Genomic DNA, 23,750 nt, shown 5'->3' with positions numbered 1-23,750 from the left:
TGTTGTTATACTAGCTCTTTGTTCTCATTAACAAGGGGAGGGCACGACGTAGCGATCACGGTTTTACTTCAAACTTTGTACACCTTTAGTATGCCATTGACGTGCGAGTAGTAATGTGCACTACTCTGGCAATTCTGAGAAAATCGCAAGAGAAGTTTCACGAGTCTATTATATAACTGATGTATCTGTGCGTAGGTGGCGGACGTTAAGGGTTCATGGTGGTTAAGTGGCTACCATTCAAGCTACTTAAGACGAACGTGTACGAGGCGATGGTTCGATTCCCGCTCAAACCTTCATTTTTGTAGTACAACTGTAAATTCTGTCATATTCAAAAAATTTTCACCTACACTATTCGTTCCTGCTACATTAGGAACATCTCAGCGGTGCGCAGGTTGATTGTCAAACGGGGCCTGACTCTGTATCTGCAGCCGCAAGCGTCGAGGTGCAAAGTAGTTCCGGGTACCTTACCAGATTGCATGTATAAGGGATTTCGCAAATCACGAAAGGCATACGTTTTCAGGAAAACACTATGCTTTTTTTCATATAGTTGTCGATAGTTATAAATATGTTAAATAGTTAAATTTTATTACAAAAATGTAAGTAGTCAAATAACATGAAATTCACTAACACTTCAGGCATATACAGATGGTTTTTTAAAATTGTATTACCTCTCAAATGTCATATAAATTAAATAACATGACCAGTGATGCAAAAAATACACATTAAAACATAAGTCTAAACATGAGCCGAACCGTCGCCTCATAGACGTTCCTCTTACGAGGCTCGAACGCTAACCACCTAACCACGAAGGATTCTCACATTCTGCACCAACGCGCAGATACATCAGTTACATAATAGACGCGTAAAACCTCTCTTGCGATTTTCTCGGAACTGCCAGAATAGTGCACCTTACTAATTCCACCTTATGTTGTTTTAATGGCCTACTAAAGGTATACAAAGTTTGAAGTAAATCTGTGATTCTAACGCCGCGGCCTCTCCTTTAAGTAATAAGCGCTATTGGCAGCGTATGTCAAAATGATTGCATATTTTTAGATTTCGAGAAGGCTTTTGACGCAGTTCCTCACAAGCGATTTATAATAATATACTGTATACATGGTAAAACGTACCGCCTCAGTCGTGCGACTGGATTCGTGATTTCGTGTCAGAAAGGTCACAGGCCGTAGCAAACGAGTAAAAGTCATCGAGTAAAGGTGAAGTAATTTCTGGCGTTCCCCAAGAAATTTTTATAGATCCTCTGCTGTTCCTGGCACACAGGAACGATTTAGGAGACAATCTGAACAGCCTCCTAAGATTGTTTGCAGATGAAACGCTGTCATTTACGGCCGTTTAAAGCCATCATATGACCAGAACAACCTGAAAAAAGATTTATACAAAATATATATATGGTGCGAAACGTGGCAGTTGAATCTAAATATTGAGAAGGGTGATGTCATACAAACGAGTATTAAAGGGAACTGCTAAAGTTCGGTTACATGATAAATCGAACAGGCTGTGTATTCAACTAAATACTTAGGGATTGCAGCTATAAAAACTTAAAATGGAACGATCACATAGATACTGTTGTAGGGGCAGCGAACCGAAGACTGCAGTTTATTGGCAAAACGCTTAGAAAATGCAACAGGTCTACTCAAGAGACTGTCAAGACTACGCTTGTCCACTCTCTTCTGGAGGATTGCTACACAGTATTGGATCCGCATCGGATAGGATTGAATCGGGATATAGAAAAAGCTCAAAGGACTACAGCTCATTTTATTATCGCGTAATTGGATTGAGGTTGTCACGGATATGATAGGAGAATTACTGTGGCAATCATTAAAACCTACATAGTGAGAAATGATCGTCATAATGAAGTAAGGGAAATCAGAGTTCACACGAAAAAGTTTAAGTGTTCGTTTTTCCCGCATGCTTTCTGGGAGAGGAACGGGAAGAAATAATCTGAAGGTGATTCGATGAATGCCGGCAGTTGACTGTGAATTGCAGTGTAGTCATGTAAATGTAGATATATTGGGTTGGTGCATAGGTTCGAAACTTTTTCCGTAAGTCTCATAAAGATGACAGGTACACATAATAGCGACTTTAATCATCAGTAACATATCCTCCTCCACTATTTACAGCAGTCTGCAAACGATGGAGTAACTTTTCGATCCCGCGACTGTAGAAATCACGTGGTTTTGGGCGAAGAACTCATAAAACCATATTCGGAGTGCATTTTCATTCCTAAAGTATGTTCCTTGGAGGTTGTTCGATAGAGAGCGGAAAAGGTGAAAATCTGAGGACGCTAATTAGGTGAATAAGCTGGGTGCGGAATGATTTCTCCACTGAACTTCTGTATACTGCTTTATGTTAAGTCTAGCAGAATGTGGGTGGGCGTTATCGTGGAGTAGCAGACTCCCTCGTCGTTGTTCTTGGAATGCGTTTCCTAGACGTCTCGGTCGTTGATAATAAATGTCAGCAGTGATCGCTACTCCTCTGGGGAGCAATTCGTAGTACATGGCGCCGTCGCTGTTCCACCAGATGCATAACATTATCTTTTATGGATGCTCGTAGGTCTTGTATGGGGAGTTACTACTTTGTTTGGACGCAATCATTCCTTTCTTTCCGTCTGTTAGCATAAAGATACCACTTCTCTTCACCAATAGCGATACAGGACAGGAATAGTCGGTCTTGTTCACGAGCCAATTGATGACGAACAAGCAGAGACACACACATGATCACCCACTGAATTTTGTGATTTTGGTTTAGAGCATGCATTACCCATACACCCGATTGTGAACCTTCTCCTTTGTATGCAAATGCCGCACGATATTGGAATAATCATAGTTTACCACCTTTGTCAGTTGTCAAGTACACTAACGTGGATCATTGTGGATTAATGCGTTTAAACGATCTTTGTGAAATCACGAGTGTCTCCCTGAACGTGAGGAGCCACTAATGTCGAAATGATCCTCCTTAAAACGAGAAACTTCTTTCTTGCGGTGCTCTGTTCGACGGCATTATACCCATACACTGTGCAAATGTTTCTGGCTGTCTCCGCTGCTGTCACCCCTCTACTGAACTCAAACAGAAGAATATGTCGGAAATGTTCCTATTTCTCCACTTGGCGCTCCATTTTCTAGCGTCCACAGCCTCACTAATTATCTCCGAATGACAAAATGACAATGTTGTTGTTGTTGTGGTCTTCCGTCCTGAGACTGGTTTGATGCAGCTCTCCATGCTACTCTATCCTGTACAAGCTTCTACATCTCCCAGTACCTACTGCAACCTACATCCTTCTGAATCTGCTTAGTGTATTCATCTCTTGGTCTCCCTCTACGATTTTTACCCTCCACGCTGCCCTCCAATACTAAATTGGTGATCCCTTGATGCCTCACAACATGTCCTACCAACCGACCCCTTCTTCTGGTCAAGTTGTGCCACAAGCTTCTCTTCTCCCCAATCCTATTCAATACTTCCTCATTAGTTATGTGATCTACCCATCTAATCTTCAGCATTCTTCTGTAGCATCACATTTCGAAAGCTTCTATTCTCTTCCTGTCCAAACTATTTATCGTCCATGTTTCACTTCCATACATGGCTACACTCCATACAAATACTTTCAGAAATGACTTCCTGACGCTTAAATCTATACTCGATATTAACAAATTTCTCTTCTTCAGAAACGCTTTCCTTGCCATTGCCAGTCTACATTTTATATCCTCTCTACTACGTCCATCATCAGTTATTTTGCTCCCCAAATAGCAAAACTCCTTTACTACTTTAAGTGTCTCATTTCCTAATCTAATTTCCTCAGCGTCACCCGACTTAATTCGACTACAATCCATTATCCTCGTTTTGCTTTTGTTGGCTCTGAGCACTATGCGACTTAACTTCTGAGGTCATCAGTCGCCTAGAACTTAGAACTAATTAAACCTAAGTAACCTAAGGACATCACACACATCCATGCCCGAGGCAGGATTCGAACCTGCGACCGTAGCGGTCGCCCGGCTCCAGACTGTAGCGCCCAGAACCGCACGGCCACTCCGGTCGGCTCTGCTTTTGTTGATGTTCATCTTATATCCTCCTTTCAAGACACTGTCCATTCCATTCAACTGCTCTTCCAAGTCCTTTGCTGTCTCTGACAGAATTACAATGTCATCGGCGAACCTCAAACTTTTTATTTCTTCTCCATGGATTTTAATACCTACTCCGAATTTTTCTTTTGTTTCCTTTACTGCTTGCTCAATATACAGATTGAATAACAACGGGGAGAGGCTACAACCCTTTCATGTCCCTCGACTCTTGTAACTGCCATCTGGTTTCTGTACAAATTGTAAATAGCCTTTCGCTCCCTGTATTTTACCCCTGCCACCTTTAGAATTTGAAAGAGAGTATTCCAGTCAACACTGTCACAAGCTTTCTCTAAGTCTACAAATGCTAGAAACGTAGGTTTGCCTTTCCTTAATCTTTCTTCTAAGATAATTCGTAAGGTCAGTATTGCCTCACGTGCTCCAGTATTTCTACGGAATCCAAACTGATCTTCCCCGAGGTCGGCTTCTACTAGTTTTTCCATTCGTCTGTAAAGAATTAGTGTTAGTATTTTGCATCTGTGACTTATTAAACTGATAGTTCGGTAATTTTCACATGTGTCAACACCTGTTCTCTTTGGGATTGGAATTATTATATTCTTCTTGAACTCTGAGGGTATTTCGCCTGTTTCATACATCTTGCTCACCAGATGGTAGAGTTTTGTCAGGACTTGCTCTCCCAAGGCCGTCAGTAGTTCTAATGGAATGTTGTCTACTCCGGCGGCCTTGTTTCGACTCAGGTCTTTCAGTGCTCTGTCAAATTCTTCACGCAGTATCGTATCTCCCATTTCATCTTCATCTACATCCTCTTCCATTTCCATAATATTGTCCTCAATACATCGCCCTTGTATAGACCCTCTATATACTCCTTCCACCTTTCTGCTTTCCCTTCTTTGCTTAGAACTGGGTTTCCATCAAAGCTCTTGATATTCATACAAGTCGTTCTCTTATCTCCAAAGGTCTCTTTAATTTTCCTGTAGGCAGTATCTATCTTACCCCCTAGTGAGATAAGCCTCTACATCCTTACATTTGTCCTCTAGCCATCCCTGCTTAGCCATTTTGCACTTCCTGTCGATCTCATTTTTGAGACGTTCGAATTCCTTTTTGCCTGCTTCATTTACTGCAATTTTATATTTTCTCCTTTCATCAATTAAGTTCAATATTTCTTCTGTTACCTAAGGATTTCTTCTAGCCTCTCCTGCCTTCACTACTTCATCCCTCAGAGCTACCCATTCTTCTTCTACTGTATTTCTTTCCCCCATTCCTGTCAATTGTTCCCTTATGCTCTCCCTGAAACTCTGTACAACCTCTGGTTCTTTCAGTTTATCCAGGTCCCATCTCCTTAAATTCCCACCTTTTTGCAGTTTCTTCAGTTTTTATCTACAGGTCATAACCAATAGATTGTGGTCAGAGTCCACATCTGCCCCTGGAAATGTCTTACAATTTAAAACCTGGTTCCTAAATCTCTGTCTTATCATTATATAATCTATCTGATACCTTTTAGTATCTCCAGGGTTCTTCCATGTATACAACCTTCTTTCATGATTCTTAAACCAAGTGTTAGCTATGATTAAGTTGTGCCCTGTGCAAAATTCTACCAGGCGGCTTCCTCTTTCATTTCTTAGCCCCAATCCATATTCACCTACTACGTTTCCTTCTCTCCCTTTTCCTACACTTCAATTCCAGTCACCCATGACTATTAAATTTTCGTCTCCCTTCACTATCTGAATAATTTCTTTTATTTCATCATACATTTCATCAATTTCTTCGTCATCTGCAGAGCTAGTTGGCATATAAACTTGTACTACTGTAGTAGGTGTGGGCTTCGTATCTATCTTGGCAACAATAATGCGTTCACTATGCTGTTTGTAGTAGCTTAACCGCATTCCTATTTTCCTATTCATTATTGAACCTTCTCCTGCATTGCCCCTATTTGATTTTGTGTTTATAACCCTGTAGTCACCTGACCAGAAGTCTTGTTCCTCCTGCCACCGAACTTCACTAATTTCCACTATATCTAACTTTAACCTATCCATTTCCCTTTTTAAATTTTCTAACCTACCTGCCCGATTAAGGGATCTGACATTCCACGCTCCGATCCGTAGAACGCCAGTTTTCTTTCTCCTGATAATGACATCCTCTTGAGTAGTCCCCGCCCGGAGATCCTAATGGGGGACTATTGTAAAATAGTCCGGAATATTTTACTCAAGAGGACGCCATCATCACTTAAAAAAAATGGCTCTGAGCACTATGCGACTCAACTGCTGAGGTCATCAGTCGCCTAGAACTTAGAACTAATTAAACCTAACTAACCTAAGGACATCACACACATCCATGCCCGAGGCAGGATTCGAACCTGCGACCGTAGCGGTCACGCGGTTCCAGACTGAAGCGCCTTTAACCGCACGGCCACACCGGCCGGCATCATCATCACTTAATCATGCAGTAAAGCTGCATGCCCTCGGGAAAAATTACGGCCGTAGTTTCCCCTTGCTTTCAGCCGTTCGCAGTACCAGCACAGCATGATAATATGTAAGCTCAAATAGTTACAATGAACTACAAATATAAAATGACACTCGATAAATAAACCCTTAACAACTGGAGTACAAACATGCAAAACCAAAAGGCTGCAAACTTATGCAACAACCTGGTAGACGACGAAGAACTATCGAAACACTGTACATGAAAAGATTATACAGAAGTCCCCTAATTTAGTTCAAGATTGTAAGAAATCTTTTGCATGACAAATCTTTCCTAAGTGATCTCACGATTGCAAAAGAGCAGATGACTGAAGGAGCACATAACATTTCAACTCAAATAGAAACAAAGGATGATGCTATACAATCCTGAAGTAGATTAGCGGAAACTTAGTAAATATTCTTCTGGGCACTACACTTAGCCTAAAAAATGCAAGAACGCACGTATTGTGAAGAATAATGAAAAATTAACGAAAATTCCGTAAAAAAAAAAAAAAAACACGAAGTGTACACTTGGCCTTTTTGACATTCACCATTCTGTATACTAAATTTTTAAGCTAGTAAGCGCTTGACTAAATTAACATAATTGCTATTGAACCAAATATTCCTAGACCAAGTAAGAATATTCTGTTGCAAGTGATTTTGGTGTATGAGTGCCATGTTCAGAGGAGAGTCGAACAGAGTATTTAATTTGCAGTTTGTGGATAAGTTCATGTAGTCTAGTCATTGCTTCAGCGGGAGAGCCACCAGCAACAGTGAGATCTTACGATGCGATAGAAAAGGATTGGGAAACTAAACCCTGTGTAATGTGAAACGAACGAATATTCCTGTATGACGCCGTCGGTCGTCACACGCTTTCAACCCAAGCATTCGAACGAAAGTCGAGAAAATTAGAATGTGCAAGTTGAAGGAAGAGAGATTTTAACGTCCTGTAGCCAAATCTCTTCTGTGTGCTTTTCGGAGCAACCATCCGGGCACCTGACTGTAGCATTTCAAGAAAACTATGGAGTACAAAAAAACTGAATGAATGGACAAGGATTTGAACCAACATCCCCCGGTGTCGGAAACACTGCGTCATCTTGCTCGGCAGCACAGCAGCTGGGTTCTACGCTTTTCATTATACAACAATGAAAGTTACAGATATGATTTTTGCATTAAAGTACGAATTTTATGCAGTTGTAAGCATACAGATGACGCATTCGAGAATCATATAACACGGTTCCAATAGCCTTTGTATTTTTACTATTCTCTCATAGTTTTAGATGGAATCATGAAAAACGCCGATAGCGGTTTCGGGACACTTAAAGTTCCATCACCTGGTGTAAACTGTAATAATGAAAATATTTTGTTGCATGAGATTGAGAGGGAATCTTCAAGCTTTCTAAATCAAAAATTCCGCTCAGGAATTATAGAATTAAAATTACTAAAATAAAACAGAGGACATGAAGTTACTTATAAATAAAATCACTTAACCGTCTTAGGTCATCCTCATCTCCATTGTCGTTATGCCACAAAAGTTCCGATTCAAAAGAGTAAAAAGACAGCGTTATGTACGCACCCTAACTTGCCTGAATAATATCATGCTAAACTAAAATATTTTGTGATACAGGTCAGTGCGTTCGTTAATAGAATCATGAGGATGGGAATGGAGACATCTTAAGATTTCAATTTCTTCCAGAACAGTGAGTGACCGACCTTTCTCTGCAGTGTGTGACACTGTCACTTTGTCGCTAACCTGCTGCAGCTGATGATGGTTGTCAATCAAATGGATTGTTAACGCTGACCTGGAACTGACATGGTCTTTGTGTTCTTTAAAACTCATGTGAAAATTCTTACCTTTCTGGCCAGTATACCTGCTCCTACCCAACTGGTGCGTATCGCACTCAGTACAATACACACCAGGATACGAGAACGGTTTCTTTTTAAAACTTCGCGATTCCGTAACCTGCTATTCAAATTTTTGTATGAAAAATGCCGGAACTATGTTGGCTGGCAACAGTTTCTTTCTAGATCTTAATAAATACCCATGATATGCATCTCACTTGTTTTATGATTCTCGTGACGCTCGCTGTCCGGTAATCGTGCCTTTGTTTGGAATTTTTGTAGGTTTCGCTTGTCACTCTTCTTACACGGAACTTCAGTTCCATGAAAACATTGGGGATGAGGATGACCTGAAATGATCAAGTAATTTTATTTGCTAGTAACATCCTGTTGTCCGTATTTTATTTTAGTAATTTTTTACTGTGCGTTCCTCATCTGACATTTTCTTAAACTTGAGGATTGCCTCCCATTGTTTTGTAACACAATATTTTCACCGTTAGAGTTTTACACTAGATGATGGAACTAAGTTTTTCGAGACAGGTCGTATACGCAATAAAAAACTGTTGATTTAGCAACTGTTGTGCGGTTTCTTAATGTCACAAAAAGTACTTGAGGAGTTGCAACTGCCTCACCGGAGGAAACATTAGTAGGTTCTGCTGGATAAACGAATTCCTTTTACGTTCAAACGAACAACAATACAGTTTTGTAGTACGATTCAAAACCGCTGTACATAAATATCAAATGATGCATCTTACATATTCCTGTTCAAATGATCACTTGAAGTCCATTACAAAGCGTGAACGAACTTACAATTGAGAATTTGTCAAAACGAGTGTATTTAATAAATATAGACGTTATCACGGAAAGATCATACGGCTACGGTTAACTGCGTTAGAGATAGTGAGCTGGTACAGATATGAACCTGCATGAATCCTCCGCCCCCCCCCCCACCCACCCACCCCCACAAATCCCGTAGTTTGCAGAGTTGGGATGCCTTGGGTGCCTCAAGAATACCTTCGGTTCAGCCACAACGTAGGGGTATCTGCCTAGAGGCCAGACAAACATGGCATTCCTGAAGAGGGCAGCAGCCTTTCGAGTAGTTTAATGTGCAACGGTGTGGGTGATTGGCTGATTTAGTCACGTAATAGCAGCAAACATGACCTTCTTGTGCTGCGACTGCGAATGGTTGAAAGCAAGGGTAAACTACAGCCGTTATTCTTCCCAAGTGCATGCAGCTCTACTGTATAGTTAAATGATGATGGTGTACCCTTGAGTAAAATTCTCCGGAGGTAAGACTTCCCCACTCCATTTGGATCGCAGTCATGGACTACTAAGGAGGATATCGTCATCAAGTAAAATGAAACTGGCATTCTGCGTTTGGGAGCACGGAATCTTCGATCCCGTAATCGGATGGGTAGGTTAGAGAATTTAGAAACGTAAGTGAACAGAAAGCTAGAAGTTGTGGGAATTAGTGAAGTTCGGTGGCACAGTGAACAGCACAGTTGGTCAGGTTTCTACGGGGCTATAAATACGAAACCAAACAATAGTAATGTAGGAGTAAACAACCAATAAGAAAATAAGCATACGCTTATATGGTGGATGCATCTTATTGTTGACACCTGTAAATAATGCGACAGCTATAACCTTCTGAAGTAAGGCACTTCATATCTGAAACCTCGCAAGGAAATAAAATTTATTTTGTACAACTGATTGTTCATTACTTCGATGAATAAGTGTAAGCTTCTATGTATATTATAGTGAACGCATTATCATAGCCAAGACAGACAGGAATCAAACATCTACCACAGTAATGCAAGCTTATGTATGCCAACTAGAACCGGAAATGAAGAAGAGATGGAAATAATTTTTGAGGAGATAATAGAATTGATTCAGATAGTTAAGGGTCATGAAATTTTAATTGTGATGGGTGATTAGAATTCGATATTAGTGAAAGAAAGAAAAGGAAAAAATAGTACGAGAATATGGACTGGGTGAAAGGAATTAAGGAGGAACCTACCTGTTAGAAGTCTGCACAAAGCATAATAATCTTATTGCTAACGCTTAGTTTCAGAATAATGAAAGAAGATTTTATAGACGGAGGAGATCTGGAAACTCTGGAAGATGATATATTGATTATTTAACGCTAAGAGAGGCGTTTCGTAACCAGTTTGTTGTAAGAAATTTCAAGTGCCATATGTAGACTCTGGCCGTAATTTGTTGGATTTGAACTGTAGATTAAAACTGAAGAAGTTGCAAAATTGTGGAACATTAAGGAGATGGGACCTGGATAAACTGAAGGAACCAAAGGTTGTTGAACGTTTCAGAGGGAGCGTTAGGCAATGTTGGACTGACACTGGGGAAAGAAATGCAATACAAAACGAATAGGGATCTTACAGAGATGAAACAGTGAATGCAGCAGAGGATCAAATAGGTAAAAAGACAATGCCCAATAGAAATTCTTGCATATCACAGGAGGTATTGAATTTAACTGATGAAAGGAAAAAATGTAAAAACGCAGAAAATGAAGCAGGCGCTAGGGAATACAGATATCTAAAAATGGGACTGACAAGGTGCAAAATGGCTAAGTAGGAATGGCTAGAAGAGAAATGTTTAAGGATGCAGAAGCATACCGCTGTATCACATGGGGAAAGATAATACCTCCTACAGGAAAGTTACAGAGGCCTTTGGAGGAAAGAGAAGGAGCTGTATGAATATCAATAGCCGATACGGAAAACCAGTACTAAGCAACAAAGGGAAAGCTGGAAGATGCAAAGAGTATACAGAGGGATTACACACAGAAAATAAACTTGAAGGTACAACTGTTCAAAAGGGAATAAGAGGTAGGTGAGGATGAGCTGGGTGATATAATACTGCGAGATGACTTTGACAGAGCAATAAAAAAGTCGAAACAAGCCCTCTGGAGGTGGTGATGTCTCCTCAGAATTATTGATGTTCTTGGGAAAGGCAGCCATGTCAAATGTATGTGTAAGATGTATGAGGCATGAAAAGTACTCTCACACCTCAAGAAGAATTTAGTAAATTTAGTACGAAAGAAAGTAAATGTTAACAGGAGTGAATATTACATGTGTGAACATTACAGGTGTCAGTATTACAGTTTGGTAAGGCATAGTTGTAAAATGACGACACGAATTATTTACAGAAGTATGGAAAACAGGTAGAAGCCGACGTCAAGGAAGATCAGTTTCGGTTCCGGAAAATGTAGGAAGAAGCGACGTAATACTGACCCTACGACTTATCGTAGAAATTAAAAGATATATTGAAGAAAGAAATAATTACGGTTTTAGCACTTGTAGATTTAGAGAAAGCTTTTGACAAACTTGACTCGAGCGTCCTCTTTACAATTGAAAGTAGCAGCGATAAAATATAGGGAAGGGAAGGTTATTTACAAATTGTACACAAACCAGACGGCAGTTTGAATAGTCGAAAGGCATGAAAAGGATGTAGTAGTTGAGAAGGGTGTGGAGAGAGGGTCCTAACCCATCTCCGGTACACACAGCAAGCAGGAAGAGAGACAAAAGTTCACGGAGAAGACACAAATTTTGAGCTTTGCCGATGACATTGTAATTCTGTTAGAGACAGTGATGGACTTGTCAGAGCAGCTGAACGGAATGGGCCGTGTCTTGAGGTGAGGATGTGAAATGACAGTCACAAAACCAGAGCAAGGGTAATGAAACCTAATCGAATTAAATTATGCGATGCTGAGGGAGTTTAATTAGAGAAAGAGGCATTAAAAGAAGTAAATGTGTTTTGCGATTTGAGCAGCAAAATAACTGATGATGGCTGAAGTAGAGGGGATATGAAATTTACACTGGCAGTACGGAGGAAAACGTATCTAAAAAGAGAGATATTTTTTAACATTTAATAAAAATATAGGTGTTTAGACTTCTGTTCTGAAACTCTTTGTCTGGAGTACATTGTTGTGTAGGAGTATAGCGTGGGAGGTAAGCAGTTCTGATAAGAGGATGCTTAATAGTAGATGGATAGAGCAAATAACTAACGCGGAAGTACTGAAAATAATTGGGAAGAAAAGAAGCCCAAGAGATGAATGCAGTCAGCAGGTTCAAGTGTACGTGGGTCACGGTAATTATTCAGAAGTGAAACGGCTTGCACAGGATAGACTAGCGTTGGAGCCTGCATCAAAGCAGTGTTCGGGCTGAAGAACACAACCAGAACAACATGAATCCATGGCTGTAGTAAAATTGTTATCGCTTGGAAGTAACCGTAAGGTTTGAAGTTTTTGTGTGTAGACTCTTATTAAATTGGCATATTCTCTTTGAGCTAATTCCGCCCGGGCACTGGGCGTGGCTGTGCACCTGCCGTTAACGGCAGGGTTCTGTGAGAGGTACAAAGGACGCAGAGCACTCGTGTTTACCCGCCCGTGCGGGTTCCCAGCCACCCAATCACCAGAAAGAGCGCGCGCTAACATTCTACACAAAGCGAGCCTCTCGACACACATCGGTCATCGGCTGCCACTCTCAACGCTAAGCAACGGACACAGTTCCCTCCACGAAGTGACATTTGAGCCGTAGGTTTGTTGTTGCTGTTACAGATTTTGGACACGAAGGAAAGTGGGCCTCTTACTGCAGAAGGGCAACTTTTACAGTAGAGAGAGAAAAAAAAAATTGAATAACATCGATTTAATGAAGTTTATTTCCTGACATGTATTTCTGGTTTCTCGATGTAGGTATACATGCTTAATTCATACACGTAAAAGTCAAGTATGGCGCAAGAGGAAAGAGGGGAGCGGTTTAATGTTGCACGTGTTCCCTTTCTGCAGTATAATAGATTTTTAAGTTAATTTTAGGGTTAAGTTACTTGTCTTAAAATAGAATTATACATATAAACCTCTTTAATTCTAATAAACATTGTTACATATTTCTGCATAATATTTGGTGTTTTGCATGGTTGCATTACTCAATTATCTTCATCTACATGATGAGATGCCGTTGTTGTAGGCTCAGTTCAAAAGCTGTATCTTCTCTTGAGGGCTATAGACGAAATATTTTTTTATTTCATTCATTTTGTTGTTATTTATGGGCGGTACAGGTATGTAGCCTTTCTTTGAAGGGAGTTCCAAAGGCTGTACAGTTTTTCTCAGTCTATTAGCGACCATCGTCAAGCAAGATCAGTGTTGCACATAACGCTATGAGAATTTTCAGCTGAAAATTGCGTCATGATATTTTAAAATAGTGAGACCCCCTTTTTAGGTGTCTTTTGGCGTCTGTACCATACGAATCACCCTGAGGCAGGTTCTTTTACAGAAAGTAGGCAACCAGCAACTATAGGCGACAAAAGAATCCACCTTCATTTGAACAACGGAAAACAGGTTTCCGTTTTTTACGGACTGTTTTATGAATTCAGCAACGTCATCCACGGTATTATATCTTTCCTCCTTCCTTCAACATTTCCGGACTAGTTCCCTATCTGGAGTAAACGGAAAGTTGACGTCGTTGCCAGACCCGAGTTATCGTGCATATACAGTTTTCCGTTTTTGCGGTGAACAATGCACTGATCCACTCAGAACAATAATCGTTTAAAACTGAAATTATAAATTTTGGACTATTTGGCTTTCTCTACTAAGCGATACATGTAATCATATGACCAAGAAAAGAAGTTAAATTTGGTTCTCACTCTGATGTCGGCTAAAGAACATCTGGAAACTTCAACTTCTTATCGTTATCACTTACACGTTTTGTGAGGACATTCCTGGTGCGACTACAGGTATCTGGGAAAACTCTAGTGGTGTTGAAAGATTGGAATGTGGTTTTTGTTTAGACAGCATTTAACCGATAGAAATGTAAAAAGAGAAAGATTTCATTTTCATCGGAACTTCTACATTTGTCTATGTTTATATAATAGCTCCAGCAACTGGGACCTGAAATCGCAATTACATATTTGTGAACGACATATAGCAAATTGTTTTAAATTTTAGCGAAGCAACAATTTTTCGTTGCCTGAATACGACAGAGAATGGAAGCAGAGCTCATGAGGTAGCAAGATTTAGTGACAACCAGCGTCACAAAGCCTTTATCCTCTTAAAACAATATGTCAGCATTGAATCATAATTTGGAAACTACAGTATCTTTCATAAAATTCAATACCGAACGGTGTTATCTATTACGTATGACTTAAAAGGAATAAATTAAGTAAGAAATAAAAATCATTGACCATTTGCCCGATAATCTGAGGGGGCTAACAAACAATAAAAATAATTTTGAGGCAAACTGAAACATATTGGCATGACAACTTTTATTACTTAAGTTAATTTCTTAACAGGTTTATCGAAGTACAAAGCCTATAAACCTGAAGACAGCTATCAGGAAACTCAGTACCCACCTGTGTGCACTACCAAAATGGGCGCAGGATGTAGGGTTAGAGCTCAACCCTCCCAAAACCTAAGCGGTACTGGTTGGTCATTCTAGGCTCAGTAGCCCGAAATATCGGGTATCCTTACTATCTTTAACCCTAAACGGGACAAATATCAACTAGTCCCCTTTAGCAAAGAGTCTAGGAGTGATAATAGATAAGCTAAATTGGACTGAGCACGTAACTATAATGTACACGAAGGCATCAGCATCTCTCCATGTCGTGTAAAAATGTGTAAGGCTCTTTCCTCTTCACCTGAAAAACTTGTATAAACGCTTATAATTCCAATTATTGATTACAGAAATGTTACGCTGCAATACCTTTCTAAGGACAGCTCATAGAGCTGGAACTACTTATGAATGCCTGCGTTCGTTATACTTCTGATGTGCAGCTCTTTGATCACATTTCGATCTAATATTCACAACTATCGTGGCTGCGTGCAGACAAGCGTACAGATTTCCATACCCTCTACTCTTCCTTAGTGTCTTAACAGTGAACACTGTACCTCATATCTCTACTTGATCTTAAAGCTCTTGTCTGAACAACGTGGCACAAACACCCGTTTCCATCAGAACAAAATCCTTTCTGTCCCAGTCCATAGAAGTTCTTCTCAGCAGCAGGAATCCGACTTTGGAACAACCTCCCGCATTATATTAGAGAACTAAATAATATGTCTCGCTTCAGAAGACTTACCTATGAAAGCAACAATAAGAATTCAATTGTCCCCGTAAAAACTCGTTATCCTTGTGCATCCCTCTTTACAACCTGATCTTCCTTATTTCCTACATTTTCATCCGATGTAGTCTCCTTAAATTTCCCTTCCCCAGAACTCGCTGTATCAGAAAACATCTATATTGTAGACCCATAAATTATTCTTATATCTGCGAATATCATTATTGTTATTAATGTCACAATTATTTTCATTTTCATCATCATCATCAGCATAATTATCATCATCATCATCATTATTAGTGGTTGCAGCTGGACTAATACAAAAATTGCTTATATGAATTTTGTTAGTTCATAGTATAATTTACTCACACTGACAGTTCTGACATTAAAATAATTTTAATACTAGTTTTCGTATTAAAATTGTTATTTCTTAGTTAACTATGTTGTAAGAGGTACTGAATGTGTGAAACCCTGGTCCGATGTAAGAGAAGGACTGATGGCCATAATCAGATGTTAGTGTATACATATATAATTCTGAAATTAATTCCGGCTTAAATATCACATGAAAAGGAAAGCAGTTATCATAACCGGAGCGTGATAGAAGGGAGGAATATGGGGGGTTAGAGTCATATCGACGACGAAGATATTTCACAACATGATAAGGACAACTGTGCAAATTAAATTTGAAAGAGGCAACTGGTAAAGTGAATTTGTAACTTTCACGTTGGCTCTTTAAATCACTATAAAGCGCACAAAGTAGTGTGATTCAATCGATGCGCTAGTGCTCTTGTAGCTCCTCAAACACTAATTTTGGGTCAGTCAAGCCTTCGAAATCACACGTAGCAGTATCAGTCATCAAAAGTTTGAAGCCATAATTTTTTTTTTTTTTTTTTTGCGTTTGAACTCTCGTAACAAGTCAGTGCATCCCTAAATTAAAGTACCAACATTAACATCTTCCGTAAAGCCAAAATTATGACTTGGTTGTCATGTAATGTGTCGGTTTTGCAATTATGTTGTGAATGGAGCTGAATGTGGCTTCTTTTCAGTCAATTTGAGTTTTAGAGAGAAAAAAAAAAAGGTAGCAGAAAACAGAAAATATTCGTCTCGTATAGTTTCATTGACTTCCGACAGGTGGCAGCGCTGTACGGAGCCGTTAAAATGGCGTCTGTAACGGATGTGCGTTGCAAACAACGGGCAGTGATCGAGTTTCTTTTGGCGGAAAACCAGGGCATCTCAGATATTCATAGGCGCTTGCAGAATGTCTACGGTGAGCTGGCAGTGGACAAAAGCACGGTGAGTCGTTGGGCAAAGCGTGTGTCATCATCGCCGCAAGGTTAAGCAAGACTGTCTGATCTCCCGCGTGCGGGCCGGCCGTGCACAGCTGTGACTCCTGCAATGGCGGAGCGTGCGAACACACTCGTTCGAGATGATCGACGGATCACCATCAAACAACTCAGTGCTCAACTTGACATCTCTGTTGGTAGTGCTGTCACAATTGTTCACCAGTTGGGATATTCAAAGGTTTGTTCCCGCTGGGTCCCTCGTTGTCTAACCGAACACCATAAAGAGCAAAGGAGAACCATCTGTGCGGAATTGCTTGCTCGTCATGTGGCTGAGGATGACAATTTCTTGTCAAAGATTGTTACAGGCGATGAAACATGGGTTCATCACTTCGAACCTGAAACAAAACGGCAATCAATGGAGTGGCGCCACACCCACTCCCCTACCAAGAAAAAGTTTAAAGCCATACCCTCAGCCAGTAAAGTCATGGTTACAGTCTTCTGGGACGCTGAAGGGGTTATTCTGTTCGATGTCCTTCCCCATGGTCAAACGATCAACTCTGAAGTGTATTGTGCTACTCTTCAGAAATTGAAGAAACGACTTCAGCGTGTTCGTAGGCACAAAAATCTGAACGAACTTCTCCTTCTTCATGACAACGCAAGACCTCACACAAGTCTTCGCACCCGAGAGGAGCTCACAAAACTTCAGTGGACTGTTCTTCCTCATGCACCCTACAGCCCCGATCTCGCACCGTCGGGTTTCCATATGTTTGGCCCAATGAAGGACGCAATCCGTGGGAGGCACTACGCGGATGATGAAGAAGTTATTGATGCAGTACGACGTTGGCTCCGACATCGACCAGTGGAATGGTACCGTGCAGGCATACAGGCCCTCATTTCAAGGTGGCGTGAGGCCGTAGCATTGAATGGAGATTACGTTGAAAAATAGTGTTGTGTAGCTAAAAGATTGGGGAATAACCTGGTGTGTTTCAATGCTGAATAAAACAACCCCTGTTTCAGAAAAAAATGTGTTGCATTACTTATTGAACTGCCCTCGTAGTTAGGTTTAATTAGTTCTAAGTTCTAGGCGACTGATGACCTCAGAAGTTAAGTCGCATAGTGCTCAGAGCCATTTTTTGAGCCTCAAACTAAACGTCTCTATCCTAGAGACAGATCACCATCAACAATAACACTCTTGCTCCATGAGACGCCACGGAGAGATTTGATTATTAATTCGGGACTTGTTTGGTGATATGGACTGGCGGCGGAACTATCTATAAAATCGACTCCCTTAGGTAATGGTTTGTGGATAATAATATTCCTGAAATGGACTGGCCTGCTCAGTGTCTCGACCTGAACACCTGTGCGGTGAGTAAGATCGTCGACTTCACTTCAGACCCAAACCTTCTCTGGTTTCGGTTCATGCGGAACACTGAGCTGAAATTCCTGCACATCCATTCAGATGCCTCATCGAAACCGTTCCCAGTAGAGTTCAAGCCGCCGTAATAGCGAAGCGTGGACACACCCTACATTAATGTCTACTACTATCTGTCCGGATACTTCGATCGGACAGTGCATCTTCCACTACCTGCATTGATTACCTCCGAGTGAAGCGCCACCGTACAATCATTCATCAGTGACCGTGGTTACGGAATCGATTTATCTGGCAGCTTCCGAGACATTTAAATCAAAACCTCTTCACGTATTCACGCTTTTTTACATGTTAGTATTAGTACCCATGCCATGTAATACAATGCATCATGTCGGTAAAGTAACGTAACACATGATGTCATATCGTATAACGTGACGCATTCCACCATGTCAATCAACATGGCATTTGTCATGTCGTGCATTACGACACAACGTGTCATTAAAGTTTAGGGTGCATCCATCCCCGCTCTGGCGCACTTCCTATTACAGATACACCCCCACTCTCTGATACTTTCTCCTGTAGATGCATCCCACTCTCTAGAAACGCATAAATTTGTGTATATTTGATGTTGCCCCCTCACCATATCTGAAACGGAGATTGGGTTTGGGGAAGAAATGGTCCCCTCCGGGAAAAAAAATCAATTCCCCCACATTGTTCTAGCGTTTCCCCATCCCAGGAACAAATCCACCATAAGATATTTAATATCCCAGAGAAATTCTCAGCTGTTACATGTATGCCTTTGAGCCACATTATATTAAAGCCGGCCGCGGTGGCCGAGCGCTTCTAGGCGCTTCAGTCTGGAATCACGCGACTGCTACGGTCGCGGGTTCGAATCCTGCCTTGGGCATGGATGTGTGTGATGTCCTTAGGTTAGTTAGGTTTAAGTAGTTCTAAGGGACTGATAATCTCAGATGTTAAGTCCCATAGTGCTCAGAGCCATTTGAACCATTTTTTATATTATTAATTTTTTACAACGGCTGATGAATTTTCTGGATTTTGGACTCAGAATCAGGGACTTTCGCCTACAAATTGGAAGATGCAGATGTGCAAACACCTTGCAGCTAAGAGAGCTCATTGCGCTGGGGAATTGGGTTAGCTCGTGAAAAAGCTCGAATATATCAACATGTTTTGATTCAAATATATTTGAGCTGCCAAATACGGGGGGAAGCTAGTTTCCTTCACATCCCTAACTCTGCCCAGGACATACACTTTTTTTCATTCTGATTACCAACTTCCATCTACCATAATTTTTCACATTTGGCCGCCATAGCTTGGCAACCGATGTAGATTGTGTTGACTCGAGCTACGACTGATCCGGTATAGGTTTTCTACTATCTTCCAAACCATGTTCTTATGCCAACGGATAGAGCTTTCACAAAACAGGAGGACGAACACTAATATTATGTATCTGTCTACCTTCTTAAAAAAATTTGAATCGATTCGCAGAAGTGTGAAACATAGAAATGGCGTGCGTAAAAAGTCTTACAAAAAACGTCCTTTTTGCAAGAAAAATCCGAATTAAGGTAGATTTTTATCGTAAGAACGCATTTTCACTTTTTTTTTCGAATAGCCCTTCTTCTTGAAAGCCTGCTTCTGATAGTCCAGGTGTTCCGGGGTCCAAATTCTTTTGTATTTGGAAAAATATGATTTCTCTCTCTTTTAGCAAAAACGTAACTAACCAGATAGGAAAGATTTTGCAGGAACATCACATCAGACCGTTTTTTTGCCCAACTAAGAAAATATGTAGGGCATTCCTGCCTGTAAAGGACAAACGCCCTCCTCTGTCAGCAAGTGGAGTATATAAGATTCCGTGCACTTGTTGAAAGGTCCAAATTGGAACATCAAGAGAAGAGTGAATACAAAACTGAAAGAACATAAATGTCTTTGCAGACTAGGAAAAACAAAAAGATCAGCTACAGCAGAGCAAGATCTGCAGTGAGGAAATCATGAAGTGAATTTTTCCGAAACCAAAATTTTATCTGCAATGACCAACTACATTGACTATATACTGGAGTCATTGAAATATTTAATCGTAGTGATAATTTTAACAGAAAAGAAGAAGCCGTGAAACTACGTGCAATATGGACAAAGATAATTTTTTATCTTTGACAGGCGACAGTGGATAGTTAAGTTTTATCTCTGACGAAGGTTATCTCTGCTGATCACGTGTAAACTCAACAACTCTCGCTTTACACAGTATTTATGTCGCTGCAGGGGCACTTCCGAAGATGCCCAGCTTAGCTCTGGACGAAATGACAGAAACCGAAAAGTTTCTTCGACCATGACCGAATTGCCCGGAAGATTCACCAGCAACTATGACAGCCAGTCGAGAAAGCCTTCACTGTATGATAACTGCAGTAAGACAAATGTTCGAATGACTATGCAAATGGCTACTGGTCCGGGCTAAACCAGAAACTTTTTACCCATGTTCCTAACCCAAATATGAACCTAGCGCCAAGACATCCTCCTCCCCCAAAACCGCGATTCCGCGCGGCCTATTCGGACATATTTGACATTTCAATAATGCTTTAACGAAGTGTATTATCGGGTGTTTCAGACCGTTTAAGAGTGTTCTACTAGTATTTGATAACTAGAATGTAGAGCAAATTTTAAACTGACCAGACAGAAGGAATCCCTCTGCCCTTGTACGTTCTGAATATAAGCTTCGGTACTTGCCTTACAGTCAAAAAATTCAGAGTGGACCGGCTCCTCACAATTTTAATGTCACAGAGATTCAGATTTAGTCTCTAAAAGTTAGGTGGCGGAGGAAAGAGACGTCATGGGGCCATCCACCTGGCCCCTGTGTGGAGAGAAGAGCGGTAGTGAAAGATCGGGCAACCCGGCTGCCAGTTTCCAGGAGGCTCGCCGCGCTGGCAACAAAAACCGCTCCCGGCTGATACCATCTCGGCAGCTGACGGATGGCTCTATTTGTACAGCCACCCAGGTCCGCCTGTTTCGCCGTCGCCCTCCGCAATGCCACCTCGCGGGTCGAACTTCGCGCGCTTCCATCTACTTAAGCATACTTCAAAAATAATTTCTCTCATTGCTGTGCGAAAACTGTAAGGCGCTGTACTCGATATATCGGATACTTACATTTACCTTTGCTAATGACGAACCGTACTCTACACTTTGCAAGCCTTAAATATTTCGCAGAGCAAGTCTTGCTTTTTCATTGTTTTCTTACTAGAAGGAGCACATAGGAGTAGGTAAACGTTTATTTCCCCCCGTATATGTTAGCTGAGCACCTGAACGTAGTATGAGCGATTATGTAGTTATTGTATTCGCCCGGAAATGAACTGTTTGCCCCACCTTAATTCGTTTTTCCAAATGTCACATTTTCTGATCATCAAAATGTCCACTAATATCTTGAGCTAAATCCCGAGTTCCACAAATTATTACAGAATTGTGCAATGCTATAACTGATGATGCTTATCGGCCTGTCAGTTGGAGGCCGCCAAGTCTAGCGATGGTCTGATTTTTCTCCTACGAACAGCTATTGAACTATGAGTTTAGGTGGCACTTCTTGCTTCGAATAGGCACGCGATTCAGGGACAACGGAAAGCTGTGCACTATGTCCATAATGTCTCGGGTTTGTTCGCATTTACTTTTTGAGACAAGTTTTTCTTCTGAGTCATCAGTCTTCTGACAGGTATGATGCGACCCGCCACAAATTCCTCCCCTGTGCCAACATTTTCATCTCAGAGTAAGCAACTCCAACTTACGTCCTCAATTATTTGCGGGATGTATTCCATTCTTTGTCTTACTCGATATATCTCCCTCTAGTACCATGAAACTTATTCCCCAATGTGTTAACAGAGGTCTCTTCTTCTTGTTAGTGTTTTACACTTATCCTTCAGAGAAGGTCCTCATTCCTAACCTTATCAGTCCGCCTAATTTTCAGTACTGTTCTGCAGCACATCATCTCAAATACTTCTATTCTCTTCTGTTCTTTTTTCCCCACAGTCCATGACTCACTGCCACACAATGCTGTTCTCCAGACGTACATTCTCAGAAAATTCTTCCTCAAATTAAGACCTATGTTTGATACAAGTAGCTTTCTCTTTGCCAGAAATGCCCTTTTTGCCAGTGCTAGTCTGTTTCTTATATCCTCCTTGCTTCGTCCATCATGGGTTATTTTGCTGCTTAGGTAGCAGAATTCCTTGATTTCAGATACTTCGTGATCACCAATTCTGATGTTAAGTTTATCGCTGTTCGCCTGTGTACTAGTTCACATTACTTTCGTCTTTCTTCGATTTACTCTCAGGCCATATTCGGTACTCATTAGACTGTTCATTCCATTCAGCAGGATAGCAATGTCATCAGTGAATCTTATCATTGATATCTTTTCATACTGAATTTTAATCCCACTCTTGAACCTTTCTGTTATTTGAAGTCTACTGTATCTTATAACATTAACTCATGAACACACCATCTACAACCCGTCTGTAAGGGTAGGATCTTCAGAATTCTAAGTAGTTCCGCCGCAAATTTTAACCTCACTAATATCCCAACGAGCGTCATCTCAAAGCCATAGCGACGGTATTTTATCATCGAGTGTAACGTACCCTCCTTGTCCATATTTTACTCTAACTGTTGTTTTGTGGGATATATCTGTAAGTGTGGTTGTAAGCTGCCCAAACCTGCGCGCCACCATGAGGACACATGGTCCTATATGATGCCAATTGACCCTAAAGAACGAAATGTGGAGGGGTTCCACATGAGTACTAAAAGGAATCTTCTAAATTTCTGTTACATGATAAATCACACGAATCTAAACTACTTCTGTTCAACTAAATACCCAAGAATTACTATTACGAACAACTTAAGTTGAAACGATCACTAGATAATGTTGTGGGGAAGGCAAACCAAAGAATGCGTTTTATTGTCAGAATACTTAGAGGAGGCAGGCAGCAGGTCTACTAAAGAGACTGCCTCCGCTATAGTGTTGGTGTGCGTTATAGGATGCTTGCCTGATTGTTATTATTTGACATTGACAAGAGTTAGAGAATCAGTTTATTTAAAACGTGTTTGGATAAAAAACCTAGTTGAAAATAGGAAATTTTCTTTATTGATTACCGGCTTCGTATCATTGCCGAGTCGTATTCAGGTCAATCCAAAATGTTCTTCAATGTGTGATGCTCGTTACACATCGTCGTGTTTTTTAGAGCTAAGTCACCCTGGTTAAATAAAAAATCCTAAAGTGAAAATCTTAGCTGGTTATATTACATTTGGTTCGTGATTAACGTTGTTAATTTAGATAACAACCTAAGATTTTCGCTTTAGGATCTTTTGTTTAACTAGGATGACTTAGCTCTAAAAAATACGACGCTGTGTAATGAGTGTCAGACACTGAAAAACCATTTTAGATTGATCTGAAGATGGCTCAGTACGGAGCCGAAACCGGTTATGAGTAAAGGAAATTTGCGATCTTGACGCAGGATTTTTATCTACACATGTCTTACCAGACAGGACTAACGCTGGAAATTGAAAAAGTTAAAGAAGGGCGGTTTTTGTGTTACGTAATTGCGCGTGCGCGTGTGAGAGACAGTATGGGCTCATTACTGTTAACAACAATATATGCAGGGCATCCCAGGAA

The 23,750-nt window shown here is 40.7% G+C and overlaps 1 protein-coding gene across 1 annotated transcript in view; it reads right to left on the bottom strand.

Annotated features, from left to right (window-relative positions):
* Positions 1-23,750, bottom strand: part of LOC124619723 (protein decapentaplegic-like) — a 296,317-nt gene that overhangs the window by 43,069 nt on the left and 229,498 nt on the right. The window lies entirely within an intron of this gene.

Source organism: Schistocerca americana, chromosome 6 (genome assembly GCF_021461395.2).
Source record: "Schistocerca americana isolate TAMUIC-IGC-003095 chromosome 6, iqSchAmer2.1, whole genome shotgun sequence".
Lineage (NCBI taxonomy): Eukaryota > Metazoa > Arthropoda > Insecta > Orthoptera > Acrididae > Schistocerca > Schistocerca americana.
Note: the sequence above shows the minus strand (reverse complement) of the source record. Positions and strands in the feature narration are given on the sequence as shown.